The sequence below is a fragment of the Capra hircus genome, chromosome 9, assembly GCF_001704415.2.
Source record: "Capra hircus breed San Clemente chromosome 9, ASM170441v1, whole genome shotgun sequence".
Taxonomy (NCBI): domain Eukaryota; kingdom Metazoa; phylum Chordata; class Mammalia; order Artiodactyla; family Bovidae; genus Capra; species Capra hircus.
This window is the reverse complement of record NC_030816.1, coordinates 55,469,711-55,484,760: the sequence shown is the minus strand read 5'-3', so window position 1 is coordinate 55,484,760 and position 15,050 is coordinate 55,469,711. Positions and strand designations below refer to the sequence as shown.

The 15,050-nt window shown below is 42.4% G+C and overlaps 1 protein-coding gene across 6 annotated transcripts in view; it reads right to left on the bottom strand.

Annotated features, from left to right (window-relative positions):
- Positions 1-9,734, bottom strand: part of L3MBTL3 (l(3)mbt-like 3 (Drosophila)) — a 102,459-nt gene extending 92,725 nt beyond the window's left edge. For 4 of the 6 annotated variants that reach the window (XM_018053198.1, XM_018053200.1, XM_018053201.1 and 1 more), the window contains exons 1-2: positions 7,660-7,925; positions 6,004-6,077 (exon numbers count right to left, since the gene is read on the bottom strand). The gene's annotated coding sequence lies outside the window, so the exon portion shown is untranslated. Of the gene's footprint in view, positions 1-6,003; positions 6,078-7,659; positions 7,926-8,592; positions 8,948-9,656 lie in introns of those variants that run through there. The other 2 variants (XM_005684735.3, XM_018053199.1) reach the window with 2 other exon arrangements.

The following is a 15,050-nucleotide window of genomic DNA, read 5'->3' as shown; positions in this document are numbered from 1 at the left end:
ACTAGTCATGTTTTAATGAAAATGACTCTATTTATAACACATCGATGGCTTATCTGATTTCCTACCTTTTCTGCTATGAAGATTACATGCAAAGGGGTAGTCACCAAAGGCAACCTTTACAAAATCTCAACTTCCTGCCCTTCCGTTTGTTACTGTAAGAAGGATGAATTGTTTGAGAGTCTGTGGCCTTAACCTACTTACTTCCTCTGAAGGAGGAACAGAAAATGAAAAATGCCTTTCAAGAAAAAAAAATGTATATAGAAAATGAAATCACAAACTGACATTAACAGTCTTATGGCATATTTAACACACTCTCTTCGAATGCTTTTATTTGAAGTTCATTTTCAATGTACAGACTATGAGATACTCAATTTGAGGCAGAAATATCCTGAAAAGTGCTATAATGTCATCCATACACTACACTAGTAGGGTAATAATAGAAATTTTACACCCATTAGAGGGATTCAAGGGCATAAAAAGAGCAAGAACCTGTCTCACAGAGATATTTCCATGCTTATGCAAAATATGCATGTTTAAATTTTAAAAGAAAACTAAAAGTAGTATCTTGTTCTTTTTTCTTACTTCGCTTCATAATTTTTAAATGCTAAAAGTAGTACATTCTTTTTTCTTATTCTGCTTCATATTTTTATAGAACACAGAGCTAAAATTAAAAGATTTACACTTGATTTCTTTTGCCTATAATAAATTAGATTTGTCCAGATTTTATTTCTGTCACAGAAGTCATGTCTATAGGCTTATCTTGATAACCCTTTGCAGCTAAACTCCTTATCAACAAATTGAACAGCTAGGCCTCAAATCTTCCAAATAAGACCACAAAGCAATGGGGTGAAATTACTTAGATCATTTAACAACCAGACCAGGGACTTCGATTCACAGTTCAGTGCTCAGTCAGTTTAACAGATGGGGGAAAAGTAATCAACTGATTTTGGTGCCTCAACCATCCTCCTCAAAGTGTTCCAGTAACTGAACTAGTTTAATTCTATAAAAGCGCACGTAACATAAAGCCATAGTCCAATCTTGAAAGGCTCCAACATACAGCAGGTGCTTAAAAAAATTTGTTGGATGATAGAGCTTCAACAAAGGAGAAATAGTCCATCACCCTATAACCAAAGCCTGCAACAGCATCCTTTGAAGCTAAGACTAAAGCTCTGCTTGATGGACCATGACTCAAATAACAGAAATGTCATATGATTCCCACTATAAACCAGAACCACCTAATGAATCAAAGACTCTTCACTGTATTTTGTAAATAGGCCTACTCTTCTGGATAGAGCATAATATCAGTAATTATCACATTTTGGTGAATATACTCTTAGTCATATTCCCTGATATCTTTTTTTAAACTTTGATTCTCTCACTCTACATTCTTCCCTGTCTCCAGCTTCTCACCATTATTATCTCTATCCCTCATTTTAATTTTCTTTTTTTATAATCAATAAATTCCATCATGTTTTGAGTTCACAAAATGGTAAATTTAGGTCCCATTCTTTTGATTGATGATCAATTGATTTAAACTTAATTTATCAATTAATTTAAATTAATTGAAAACAAACCCTACTGCCTTATCAGGTCTCTTTCTACAAAGAACAGATGAAACCTTTTAATAAATAAGCCCAGTAATTACCAAACCTAATCTCACTAATGTTTTGTTAGCAGCTAATGATCATTTCAAGGCCATGAACTAGACCAAGGTGTTCTTTTCAGTACAACTAAGTCTTTTCCCAACTTTTAAAAAGGGAGGAAGAAAGAGGAAAGTGAAGAAATAGTGTTTTCTTCCCATCATTTTTTTCTTACACCTGTATGCTATTGCTCATCTTAGTGAACCAATGTATAAACACAAATATATTCCTCAAAATCTGGAAATGTGTTTTCTTGGAAATATTGTTAAGAATTACTATTTCGAAAATTAGAAAGTTAAAGACATAACAAAACAAAAGCCAGTGTCATTTTCCCTTGTCCCAGCCTTTCCAAACTGCATGATATGAACTTACACAAGTTACTAAGTATCTCTGAGCACCAGTTTCCTCTAAAAGAGAATTAATAATACCAAACACTCAAGGTTACTGAAAGTATTAGGGATAATACTGTTAAAACAGTACCTGGGCATACAGAATGCACTCAGTAAGTTTCTGTTAGATGAATGAGTGAATGAATGAATGTGAAATATCCAGCTTAATGCTTGACATTCAGAAGGCACTCAACACACAATTACACTGACTATATTAACACTTCACAGTATTTTTCAAAGGGCGCCCCATGTTCCAGGTCCCTACATTAGGGACACACTTAGCACCACAGCCAGCAGTACCACCACAGTACCCACTGCACTTGCCTCTACCTTTCACTACTAGCACTGAGCCACAGCTTTGTTTTGGTAATTATCATTGTATGTGTATGGATTATCTCCTCAATAGACTATAAACACACTGAGGCCAAAGATTGTTGCTTTCTCCTAGCTCCAACAAAGTCATTTATTTCATCCTATTCTATGCATTCATTATGTAAAGCACTTTCCATCAGAGTTACAAAGATACCCAATAAATATCTATTGACTGACATAAAACACTGACTTGCAGAAAGAATAGTAAATAATAATAATAATAAAGCTTTATTATTGCGTTGGCCAAAACGTTCATTCAGATTTATCTGTAAGATGGTACAGAAAAACCCAAATGAACTTTTTGGCCAACTCAATCTAATATACATGTAATTCTTTCAATCATTACCCAAGTCATTAACTATAAGTTCACTTCCGAGGAAGAAACTGGAGGTGCATCCAGAATAGGTCAACTTTACACAAGTGCCTCTCAAAAGTCCTTATTTTTTCCTGCAAACCACCCTGTCTCCTAAAACAAGGACTTAAAGGCTTTTCAGTTTGACTTCATAAATCAAACTCCCAGGGTAAGGGTGTAGGGAACTCCTCAAGAGCAAAGACCTGGTCTTTCAGTGTTCAGCACTGTAAGAATTCAATAAAAATCAGTTAACTAGTAGATATATCACTAGAGGAATTACTCAGGTTACCCAACTTTGGGACACCAAGGGTACTCTTGTCCACACTACCTGAAGTATTGGGTTAGCCAAAAAGTTCATTCGGCTTTTCTGTACCATCCTATGGAAAAATCCGAATGAACTTTTTGGCCCACTCAATGATTTCTTTTGTAAATTTCCTGTCTTAACTGCATCTATTATAAATAGCCTTGGTTGACATATGTATTTCTTAGAAATAAACTATCAAACAAAACAAAACAGTGGAATTATCCAAGAACCAACCTTCAATTACACAGGGACTAATTAAACAGGAACTGTATTTCTTCTTTCCTCCACTACTGGGTTTCTAGGTTCTTAGAATATTGATTGGATAATGTACAAGATAAGAGAGATAGGCTAAAACTTCTCAAGAGTTTGGCAAATTCAGTATTATCAAACTGAAAGCAATGACTTGTGATTTTCTTTTTTCTATCTAGATAATACATAGTTGATTAGGATTAGAATAACGCAGCCAAGAGTTCTAGAAAAAGCCCTACAGGGAGCACCCCCGAAATTCACAGTCATTTGCAGGACCCAGTTTCTGGTCCCTATAGTTTAAATTCTTACTACTCCAATTACCTATTTTGTCATCTTCATTTCCCAACAGACCTATGCTAACTAAAATATTAATTACAGTACATAAATTCCCCTCACACCAACCCCTCCACTTTCACCACCCTACCATTTCCACAATTGGGTATTATTTTATATTTAAGTATTTATTTCACCAACTCCTACCTATTAAATGACTACCTTGAGATAAAACACAATTTGTATTCAGCACCATTTTAAAACATGGTCTCTTCCCTCAAGAAAGCCATAAAAGAGAAACTACTATTTTCCTAAAGAAATGAAATATCCCCTGAAAGCATTGTGGCAAGTCCATATAATATGCACACCAAAAACTAAACCAATTATTTTAGCCAAGAATTAAATCACTCTGTTCAGCTTTTAAAAACCTACCTTTTCTTCTGCCCTTTTCACAAAACCTGGCTAAGGTAAAATGATAATATGACTACCAAACATTTGAATAATTGTTCATAGTTCTCAAAACCTTATTTGATCCCTTTGACAAAGAGACCAAGGCAAGCATTGTCGCTCCCATTTTCCAGAAGGAGAAATCTAGGCTAAAAGAGTTAAAGTGATTTACACAAAGCGGTATATTTAGTGGCTAAACTGTCCTCTGATTCCTATTCTAGCACTCTACCTACAATCACAATGATTCCCCAAATGAAGAAAAATAACCACTGTCTTCCACTGAGAGCATCTAAACATGAAACTAACGATCCTAGGAAGCACACTTCACTCTGTCTGAACTCTACTTCCACCTTCGATCTTCTTGTCAGCCATTCTTGCCCCCTTGTTTCTGCTGGATCACCTATATGGACATCTATTTATTTTGCTACTTATACTTCTCAAGGTGATCCACAAGCAGAAGATGACAATAAATTCCTTTTTGACAATCATTTTTATAGTGGTATTTATTCAGTTTTGACATCTAGACCACACCTACCCTGGTTATAACGTGGCTCAATAAGGACTGTTAGTCCTCACGACTTGAGAGAACAAACTTATGTTACCAGCGGGGAAGAGTGGTGGGAAATGATAGTTGAGGAGTTTGGGATGGACATGTACACAACGCTATATTTAAAACGGATAACCAACAAGGACCTACTATATAGCACAGGGAACTCTGCTCGATATTACGTGGCAGCCTGGATGGGAGGGGACACTGGGAGAGAATGGATACGTGGACATGTATGGCTGAGTCGCTTTACTGTGAAACTGAAACGATTCACAACACTTTTAATTGACTACCCTCCCATATAAAATTCAAAATGTTTTAAAGAGGGATTATTCGTCCTGCTAATTTTTGTTTTCTTTTGTTTTGCCAAACAAGAATTAGCAACTCCTTTAATACCTGAGACAGAGAAGGAAAATGAAATGAAGCAGAAAAAGAAAGGGAATGATTAAAAAAAAAACAGTTACAAAAAGTAGAAGAGGCTTCCTTCCCTAGTGGCTCAGTGGTAAAGAATTCACCTGCCAAAGCAGGTGACTTGGGTTCTATCCCTGGGTTGGGAACATCCCCTGGAGAAGGAAATGGCAACCCATTTCAATATTCTTGCCTGGGAAATCCCAGGGACAGAGGAGCCTGGTGGGCTACAGTCCATGAGGTCACAAGGGAGTCAGACATGACTTATCAACTAAACATCATCATTATCAACAGCAGAAAAGCACTATAGTCGCACAAATGTACTTTCATGTTCTACCCAGACAGGGTTCCCTTTTGCCTGAGAATGACCTTTGTTCTGAGAATAGGCCCTGGATTACTGGAGACTAACCAGCACCCTCCAAAATTACCAAAGAGATCTTTATTGGGCAGCAGCTGTACTGCTTGTGGGGATACGCTTAAAAGTTGACAAGTTTATGCTAAACACTGGAAATTCACTATAACACTACCACATGATATTTGGGGCAAACATCAGCCCACCATAGGATTTGAGCCATAGAAGATAAGTTACCTAAACGTGCCCCAAACATCTTATTGGCAATATCACCTACAAAATTTTACCAAGTTCCAGAACTTTTCACATCACAGCATACTTCTACAACACCTATATTAATTCACAATTGCTTTGTTCTAGATTTCCCACTTCCTCAATTCCAAAGAATAAAACTATTTACTTTCAGTAAAGAACAGGTACAACTGAAATGTGAATTAAGAATCCAGTAAAAAGCCAGTCCAAAGATTATCCAGAACAACCTCTTAATTTTTCATAATGCTTTAATTGGAGCTTCAGTCACAATCAGGGTCAAGACTTTCATGAATTCAAAGCACCCCTTTCAAATGATGTTTTTCTGCCAACCCTGTTCCACACTCTCCTTCCTTACCCTCAAATGCAGCTTTTAATATTTGCAAGTATATCAAGCAATTTGTTTCAACACACAACTCACCTAGTGGCAGTGAAGAAATAATTATCTGATGGTCTTTAAGACTGTGGTTCACCCTCAAGACTTCTCCTGGAGGTCTATCATCGATTTAAAGAGAAGAGAAATAAAATCAAAGTATTGTCATTAAAAAAAAGAAGCCCTGAAACTCATAGATAATAAGTTCAAATTATGAATTACTGACATTGCATAATTTTGTACACTACCACTTAATATGTTACAGCACACACACACAAATAAACTAGCTTTGAATGAGGTGAAATTGATTTTACATTTATATCACTGCCCTACCCTAAGTTCCCCTGTTAAAGTCTCTTCCATTGTATGACAAGCAAATGAAAGTTCCCAGGATCATTTGACTCAATTTTAACTTCTCTCACTGCTTCTCTTATTTAAAGTTACCCTGCAGAACACACACCAGCAGAAGAATAGATACTATGTAAGCAATTTTTGTCCATATATTTAAGTGTTTAAATCCCAAATTATACAAAGTATTCAGAAATAAGTCTTAACCAGTGAAACAAAATTACACTCTTAGAGCTAAATGGGGTCATTTATTTTATAACTATATATGACTGTGTTTAAAAAACGAAATAAGGCCTTAAATTATATTTACTAGAGAATAAAATGATTAGCTCATACAAAATGATTTTATATGAGCCTTTTTAAACACAAATGTTTTTCATTTTTTCAAAGTTTTAAACATGTATTGCATTTCGTATTTTAATTAACATTCAAATGAAATTATCCACTGTCACTCCTGATTACAGGTTGATCAAATGTATAGACAATGACAAATATTAAAAAAAAAAAATCAAACTACTGCGTCTAATCCATAGTGACCGATCTCAAATCCCAGAATAAAAGCAAAGTGTTCATAGAAGTCATGAAGTTCAGAAGGTTCTACTTTCCTATAGAAGTACCCCAACTGGAAGGCTGCGTCCTTAGATTTCATTTGCTCTCCGATCTACCAAACTTTCTATTTCTGATCAGCATCCTTTCATTCAACATCTGGCCCCTGGCTCAGGTCGTCTAATCACTTCCACGTCTGAACGGACTACGTAGCTAAAAAGTAAAGGCCAAAGTTTGCTCTCGGCCTTCCGAACTTAAAGACGCGTCTAACCACTAGAGGTCTCCCCTTGGCCAGTTTTGCACGTTCGCTATTTTGCTGCACTTGAAACTTTCCGGAGAAATGCTCTACTCGAGTCAGTGTTTTTCTAAAAACTTGCGCAAAAATCCACGCGACCGAGTTAGCCAGTACGGAGACTCTCGGGCTCCCCACAGCAATAAAGCTATCACAAACAACATTCTAGGAAAATTAAAATTCGACGCACTCGCTCCAGCCGCTCCCCCCTCCTTCTTATTTCTCATCTCAGTTTCCCTTAACTTAAACTTAGAACAATCAAAAATCTATTTTTGTTTCGGTGCACCGTGAATGATCTCTAACGCATTTTTTTTCTGGCGGTAGACCCGAGGTGGTCAAGAAGCCAGCCGAGGGATGCAGGGAGGGGGGAAGGGCCGTGCTCGCAGCGTCCGAGGAAGTTGCATAAGGAAAGAGACTCCGTTTTTTGGGTCCCCTCAAAAAATCGGCAGGGAGGGGGAGGAAAAGGAAGCGGGGGGGCGGGGGGGAGGAGGTAGGAGGGAAACTGAAGCGACGTTTACCTTCGTCTCCCCGTGGAAGGGTGGGGTGAGAGCCGCGATCGTCGCGACCCCGGAGGGCGGCTCGTTACCCCCACGTCTCTCCGAGCGCAGACGGACAAACAGATACCCCTACCCCTCCGCGGGGAAGGCGGGGAGCAAAGTGCCCGCTTTTAAACTTTCTCTCACGGTCGCGCTGGGGCCGGGCTTCGCCCAGAGAGGGTGGGGGAGACCGGAGGGCCTTTTTCTTTCAAGGTAATTAAAGTTTTACCACCAGCACGAAAGTTGCGCCCTCCCCCCGCCCGTGCCACCGTGCCCCCCTCCCCCGCCTCCAGGGCTCCCAAGTTTTCCTCCCTCTCCCCCCCCCCCCGCCCCCGCCACCAGCTCGCGGGGCGCGCGGCGGATGCCTCGGCTCCTGCGCTTCCCCGATCTCCACCCCCGCCGGCCTCTACTTCCCCCCGCCGGGCCGCCGCGGCGCGAGGACGGCCGGCCGGGCCCAGGACGCTAGTGTGCAAAACCCATTATTCCGGAATGGCACACGCACGCCGCGCCAGGCGGGCGGCGGCCCCGCCTCGGACCCCTCTCTGCCTCCCCAATATAAGGACGGCGTAAACAAGTTGCAGGAAAAGCAGCCCCGCGCCTCCCCCCCTCAACCCCCCCACCCGCGCCCGCCGCCCCGGCGCGGCCGCGGCCGCCGCCTCCCGACACACGCCCGCGCCCGCACCCGGCCCGGCGCGGCGCGGCGCGGCACGGCGCGGGGCGAACGCCGCGACGGCGCGGGCTCCCGGCCCGGCCCGCGCCCTGCGCCCTCCCCCGCGCGGACGGCCGCCGCGGGCCCGCGCCGCCTCGCTTCCCGAAGCACTTTCCTGCCTCGGGCAGAAATAAACCGGAGGGTTTATTTTTGTGCAACTTTCCCAAAATGGCGGAAATTGGAGCTGATCTATATGAAATTCTCACACAGTCGGTCGGGAAGTGGGAGGCGGCGAGGAAGAAAACGCAAACTCTCGGCCGCCGAGCCCGCCGCGGGTCCGTGAGTGTGTGCGTGCGTGTGAGTGTGCGTGTGCGCGGTGGGAGTCGGGGAGGCCTTTCCGCCGCGCACACACACACAGCACACGCCGGGGAGACGCGCCTGCACATTCAACCAGTCCATTCTCCGCAGCCCGAGCGGGGAGAAAGTGGCCCGGCCTCTTTTCCCACTGCCTCGGTCTCCCGTACTTGTACTTCTCGCGCTCGCTCGCTCGCTCTCCGGTGCGCGCCCGGCACAAAGGCCACACGGGCGGAGGGGGCCGCAGGGGCGGCGCGCGGGGCTTGCGCCTCCCGCCGCACCGATACGCGGCCCCGGCCACCCCCGCGCGCCCCCCCCAGCCCCCGCCGCCGGCGCCCCCCGCCTCGGCAGCCGCGCTCGCCGCCCGGGCTGCGGCTCCGCGGCGCCCACTCGGGCACGCACCCCGGCGGAGCCCGGCGCCGCCGCGCTCCCCACCCCGCGCCCGGTGTCATGAAAGCGACCAAAGTGACAAGCTCGGGGGGCGCGGGGGAGGGGGCCCACACGCATCCCGCCGCCTGCGCGCGGGCCAGAGCCCGACGCGCCGCCTCGCCCCGGCTCCCTTCCGCACGGCCCCCCACACCCTTCCCCGTGTGCGCGCAAAGAAAAAAATACAAGTCTCTCCTCCCCCCATTTTTTCCTTTCTCTTTTCTCTCTCTTTTGTTCCTCTTTCACACTCGCACTCACTACTTCAGAGTGAGATGCCCAGAGACTCCCCCTCCAGCCGTTTCCGAGTCACTTGCCCACTTTTTTCCCCAGGATTAAGTTTTCTTCTCTTTCCCAGAGGCGCAGAGAAGTGGGGGAGAAACCCCTTCTGTCCTTTCCCCTCCCCTGATCTGTTTCACAAGACGAGGGTGCGCTTCCTTCTCTGTAGAGGTCTCTTAACTTTCATCCTCACCTAGGAAAATAAATGAATGGGCTTTGGCACGGACAAATCTTCAGATTAATTAGAGATTAGATCCGATCAACCGCTTCTTACCCCCAAATTTTCTCTTTTTTTTTTCTCCGTCTCACGAGTAGTCCTGACAAATGGTCCAGGGCTGCGGGCGCAGTGCGCATGTGCGCGTAGAGTCAGGGCTGGGGAGAGGGGAAACTGCGCTGGTGCCGGTGCCGCCGTGCCGCCGCCGCTGCCGGGGAGGCTCGCGCTGGCTTCCCTGTTAATGCTGCTGCGCCTTCGCCGCTGGAAAGCAGCATTAAAGCCGGTTGGCAAATGCAGCAGCCCGCAGATCCTGTTTCAGGTGCATCTTTTCAATATCCTTGTCACCAGCTCAGAGCTGGTTCCAGAACAATCAAAACAAATATGAAAGACTGCTAAGGTGATAGATTTCTTTGTCTATTTTACACTTTACTTTTTTAAAAAAAGGCATTTCTCAGAGCAGCTGATCCACCATGTACTGTTAAACGTATGCTTTCAGCCATGAAAGAGTGGGCCTTGGTCTTACAAAAACACAACCTAAAGGCTAAACACATGCTACAGGTCAGGAGAAATGAGAAATAAAGTTTTAAGCTCCCCCCACCACTGCCCCCCCCCCTCCCCGCCCCACCGCGCACACACACACACACACACACACAACCTCTCTCTCTGGAAGAATGCATTATGAAGTGTGCATGTAAAGTGTCCGCGTGCCTTGCGTTTCTTAGTGTTGGTCTTTATTGACAGCTTAAATGCGTTAGGCCTCTGTTGTGAAATCTGTTGGGATACATATGTCAACTTAGAAATCAGTGTTAAAGTCCTCTGGCAGTAAGCAGGTCGAGGACTACCTTCTGAATGTATTCAGTCAAGATGGCTGAGCGGTCCTAAACAGCAAAACCTGTCTTTGTTAGGGCATCAAAACCAGATCAAGCAAGAGTATTGTTTTTCGGTATTGACAGCTTTCCACTGATTGACTGTAGGCCTCTTTTTGGGCAGCTTACCATTCTCTTTTTCTACTAGGTACAAGTACTTAGAAAATAATTCAGGAAATTGAAGTTGTGATCAACACTTTTAGGTCAATAACGGAGTTCATCATGCAAGGAAAAAAAAAGGAGCGGTGGTAATTTCAGGAATAGTGGAAGCAAATTTCACATTTTGCTGGGGTGGGGAGATAAAGTAAGGCCCCCTACCCCTCAGAGTGGACTAGTTTGCATCTAATAAACCGTAAAGGAGGCCCTTTTCCAAAATTGCTGCCTGAGGCCTAGAATTTAAATATATCACAGATGGAAATTCTGTATTAAAAATCTTTATCCAAAATGTAAGTAGTAGTATTCTCGATTGAATGTTTTCACTTCGGGAATGTTCCTTGAACCAGTTTCAGAAAAATAAAGTGCTAAATTCTTTCCTTAGGACCATGAAATTACCCTAGAGAGACAGACTACTCCACAGTGTCTTCTGCTGGAGTAGTGACCGAATTCTCCAAACCAAAACCCAGGACAGACAGCTTGACATGTACTCAAGACAAGGGAACAAATCCTGTGAAGCTGAAAAGAGTTTCTAATATATGCTTCCTGTGTCGGGCAGCCATTGGTTCAGGAATGTGAAATGAGGAAGGCTGGGTTAGAGAGGGCTATAGATAATATTGATTTCACCCACAATATCCAGCCTTTTTCTGAGCTGTTCCCAAACAGCCTAATTAACTGATCTGAATTTCAGCTTCTCTCGTTTTCTCCCTAGCCCTTGAATAACAAGCAGTGAAATGGCCAAAGGCAGACTACAAGAGGAGAAGGGAAGCAAGGCCAGGAGCTATGTGCAAAACTAAGGCCTTATGCCCAAGGAGACTAATAAAATTAATTTTAGATTCCTCTTTCTAAAAATCCATTCTAGACTTGTTCTCTCTAGATAATTTCTAGACTATATTTCTATTTCACAAGCTTTTTCAGAGATTTCCATAGTCTTTAAACTTATATTAAAGATCTACCTTGTGCTAATCACATGTTATTGGGGATAAACAAATGATCAAGACTAGGCCCCAAGGAATTCAGACTGGTAAAGACAGTCTAGTGCACTGGGCAATGCTTTACAGTGTGAAAGACGTTGTACTAGGGGTATGCAGAGCAGTTATAATTGAGGAGCTACTGTGGCAATAAGGAAAGGATGATAGATGATAGAATGATAGATGATAGAAAAGATGATAACTGTTTCTTGAAGGACAATTGTCCAGGGTATGTAGGAAGATGATCCAATCAGAGAAAGTCTGAGTAAAGGTCCAGAGTCAGGAAAGCATGGCTTGCCTAGGACCTGTGCACATACTGAGGTATAGTAAGAAAAATAAGGATGAGTTGAGGCTGTCTCCAATACATGGCCAATCTCCTTCAGAGGTCATCAGTAAAAGCTCAAAGACTTAATGTAAGTTGTTCCCAAGATGTGGTTCCAGATGGGAAATATTTTGAAGGTACTCACGTCTAAAGACATTGCTACAAAGAATCCGCTGGTGTGACCACCTGAGACAGAGGCAGTATATGATATTAGAATCTAAATAACACTGGACCTTTATATAAATTGGTAGTATTTACAGAACTTTTCTCCATCTGTTCCCTAAATGATAATATACTAGTAGAAGCTTTCTGTTGCTCCTTCACCCTTCCACTGTTCAGTCACTGGTTAATAATCCATGATGAATCCCTTCTTTCCAGCATCCCTTCATGGTATCAGTCTCCACCACTCTCCCCCGTTCCCATTCCACCCCACTCTACCCTATCACACCTACATACCTAACCCATCCTCAGACCCAGATCTGTAACTTCCCTGACCTCCCAAGTGAAATTATTAGCCACTACTTTACTTTTCTTTACATTTATTCGTTTATACCCAAACTTATGCCCCCCAGCCCCATGACTTCAGGTTACTCCATTCCTAAATATCCTGAGGTGTATGTGTGCCTGCTCAGTTGTGTCTGACTCTTTGCGACCCCATGGACTGAAGCTAAAGCCATTTTACGTGGAAAATGTTTTCCATCACTGTACTCACTCTCTGGAGACTTTCTGAGGCTTCTCATCCCCTCCCAGATGAAGGTCATTCAAAACCTTTCCCACTATATTCCTTCCTGTAACCTCCATTCAGTATGAATTCAATTTAGAAACCTACACTCCCTTTTCCTAGCACTAAGTTTGTTCTGCGTTGAAAGGACATACTCCCCCTTCCTTGAACAATTCAAGGACAACCTGCTCCACCAGCCAGCCCCTCACAAATTGAAAGTGACCAGGAGTGAAGTCCAAGAGATTTTTATTGTAATACAGTTCTGCCACCACCCACTGGGAACCCATTAGGCAGGTCACCTCATCTTCAGGGTTTGAATTCTCTCACTAGTTACACAAAGAAAGAGTAATAATTGATTTCTGAGATCTCGTTGAAAGCCATGTCCCTTTCCATCCTTCCACGTAACAGCAGCATTGTCACATTTTAGTACAAATAATATGGAACCAAGAAATGAATTTTAAGAGTAGAAAATCCATCCGTCTGCTAGGTATCAGAATGTTACCAGTTTATAGCTCATTCAGTTGGTTTAAGCCTGTTACTAATGAGATGAAGGTCTTGGGTTCTATTCCCTAATGGCTAGTTAGTTTTGATCTGTTTCATAGCCACAAACTGCTTTCCTAAACCATTTCCCATGTTGTAATGTGTGCTATTGGTTATAAGTCTTCAGGTAAAATTGAATCTTTCCATAGAAATTATCTAAAGTGAACAATACTTGAAATCATTCTTTCAATGTATTATCTTACTTTTAAGTGTGAGTCAAGTTATTGATTTTTTTAGTCTATATAATTGTGTGCTCCATGTTTGTCCAAGTATAAAAATGACATTAACATTGATTTGGCCAAGATTCTTATTATTGATAATTATTTATACAAGCTGAGTTTGATTTTCTTGTTAACGTCTAGATAACACTGAAATGTTCATGTGGTACTCTAATTTGAGTCCTTCTTATTTTTCTTGTCACACATCTGTATACATTCTTAGCACAGAGCTTGTGATGGTGAAATGTAATTGACATGCTAAGGATGAGAAAAAAAGTATTTGTTAGTATTACTCATTAGGTAAGGAAAGGATTATGATGTAAATCTTAAATTCTCAACATCTTAAGGAAATTAATATAAAAGAACATCTTATTTATTATAATCTTATTTAGATGTAAAAGTAAAGATAGAAATATGACAGACATATTTAAAACAATGGACTAATATAGAACTATAAAGTGACTTATAAATTCAAAAAGTTAATAATTTTCCAGAACACATTTACTTGCTTAAAGCGTAAATCCAAAAGCCTCATAACTAAACAGTATTAGAGGAATAAGCCAGACTTCATAACATATCTGTGATTGTAGCCCCTGATAACTTTAGAGCCTGGTTCTAGGATGTTCTTTCCATATTACATGGCCTCCTGGCCACAGCTGATTGGTCCAGGAGTGGGCATTTAATCCAAGGACTAAATCAAGTAAGGGATAGCCTATGAGTCAGGAGGGAGTGCTTCCCCATATGAATAAAAGTGATGAAATGGACACATCTATACTTATGCTTCGCCATATGAACTGGAAGTACTGGAGATAAAATTAGTTGATAGGCATTACAAAAGCTAAATGATTCACAGAGAGAAGCACGTAGAGTGTAGTTTCCTTAGTTGTTAGGCATTAGAAACTATGCATAAGTATTAATGGAAGTCATAAGGTACAGCAGAGCAGAAGTTAACCAGCCAAATACAGGCCAGATCTGCCCAGGGTGCCGCCTGACTCCCCAAATGTCATTCTAGTCTCAGAGAGGCCTGGCCACTCTGGGACCTCATGAAAACCACCTGCATGGGTAGAATTTCTGTCTTCACTAGTATTACCATGAGGGCTCCCCATCCCTTATGGAAAATTGAGTCATTTTTTGAATTGAGTAGACAAGCAAAAGACCCCTAACACCAACAATTTGTATGGCCTGTTCTTTTTAGCTTTATAGATTTAAAGGGGACCAACTCTGAAAGTCAGTTGAGTTGGCCCAACACCCAATAACCTTGTGCCTGTTACTGGAACATGTGGGCCAGATGGTGAGAGCAAATCCCAAGTTCACCACTTGGGCAAGTTGGGAACCTCTCTTACCTCAGATTCTACATCTGTAAAATGGGAATATTTACAGTACCTAGCTCACGTGGCTAGGATTTTTTTTTTTTTTTTAGTTAGTTAGTTATTTACTTGGCTGTGCCAGGTCTTAGTTACAGCACACAGATCTTCAATCTTTAGTTTCAGCACATTGGATCTAGTTCCCTGACCAGGGATCAAACCCTGGCCCCCTGCATTGGGAACCCAGAGTCTTAGCCACAGGTCCACCAGGGAAGTCCCCTCTATGAGGATGCATGGAGTAATGCAAGACTAAGCCTTGGTGTGTAGTTACTAATCAATAAATATTAGCTTATGAGTCA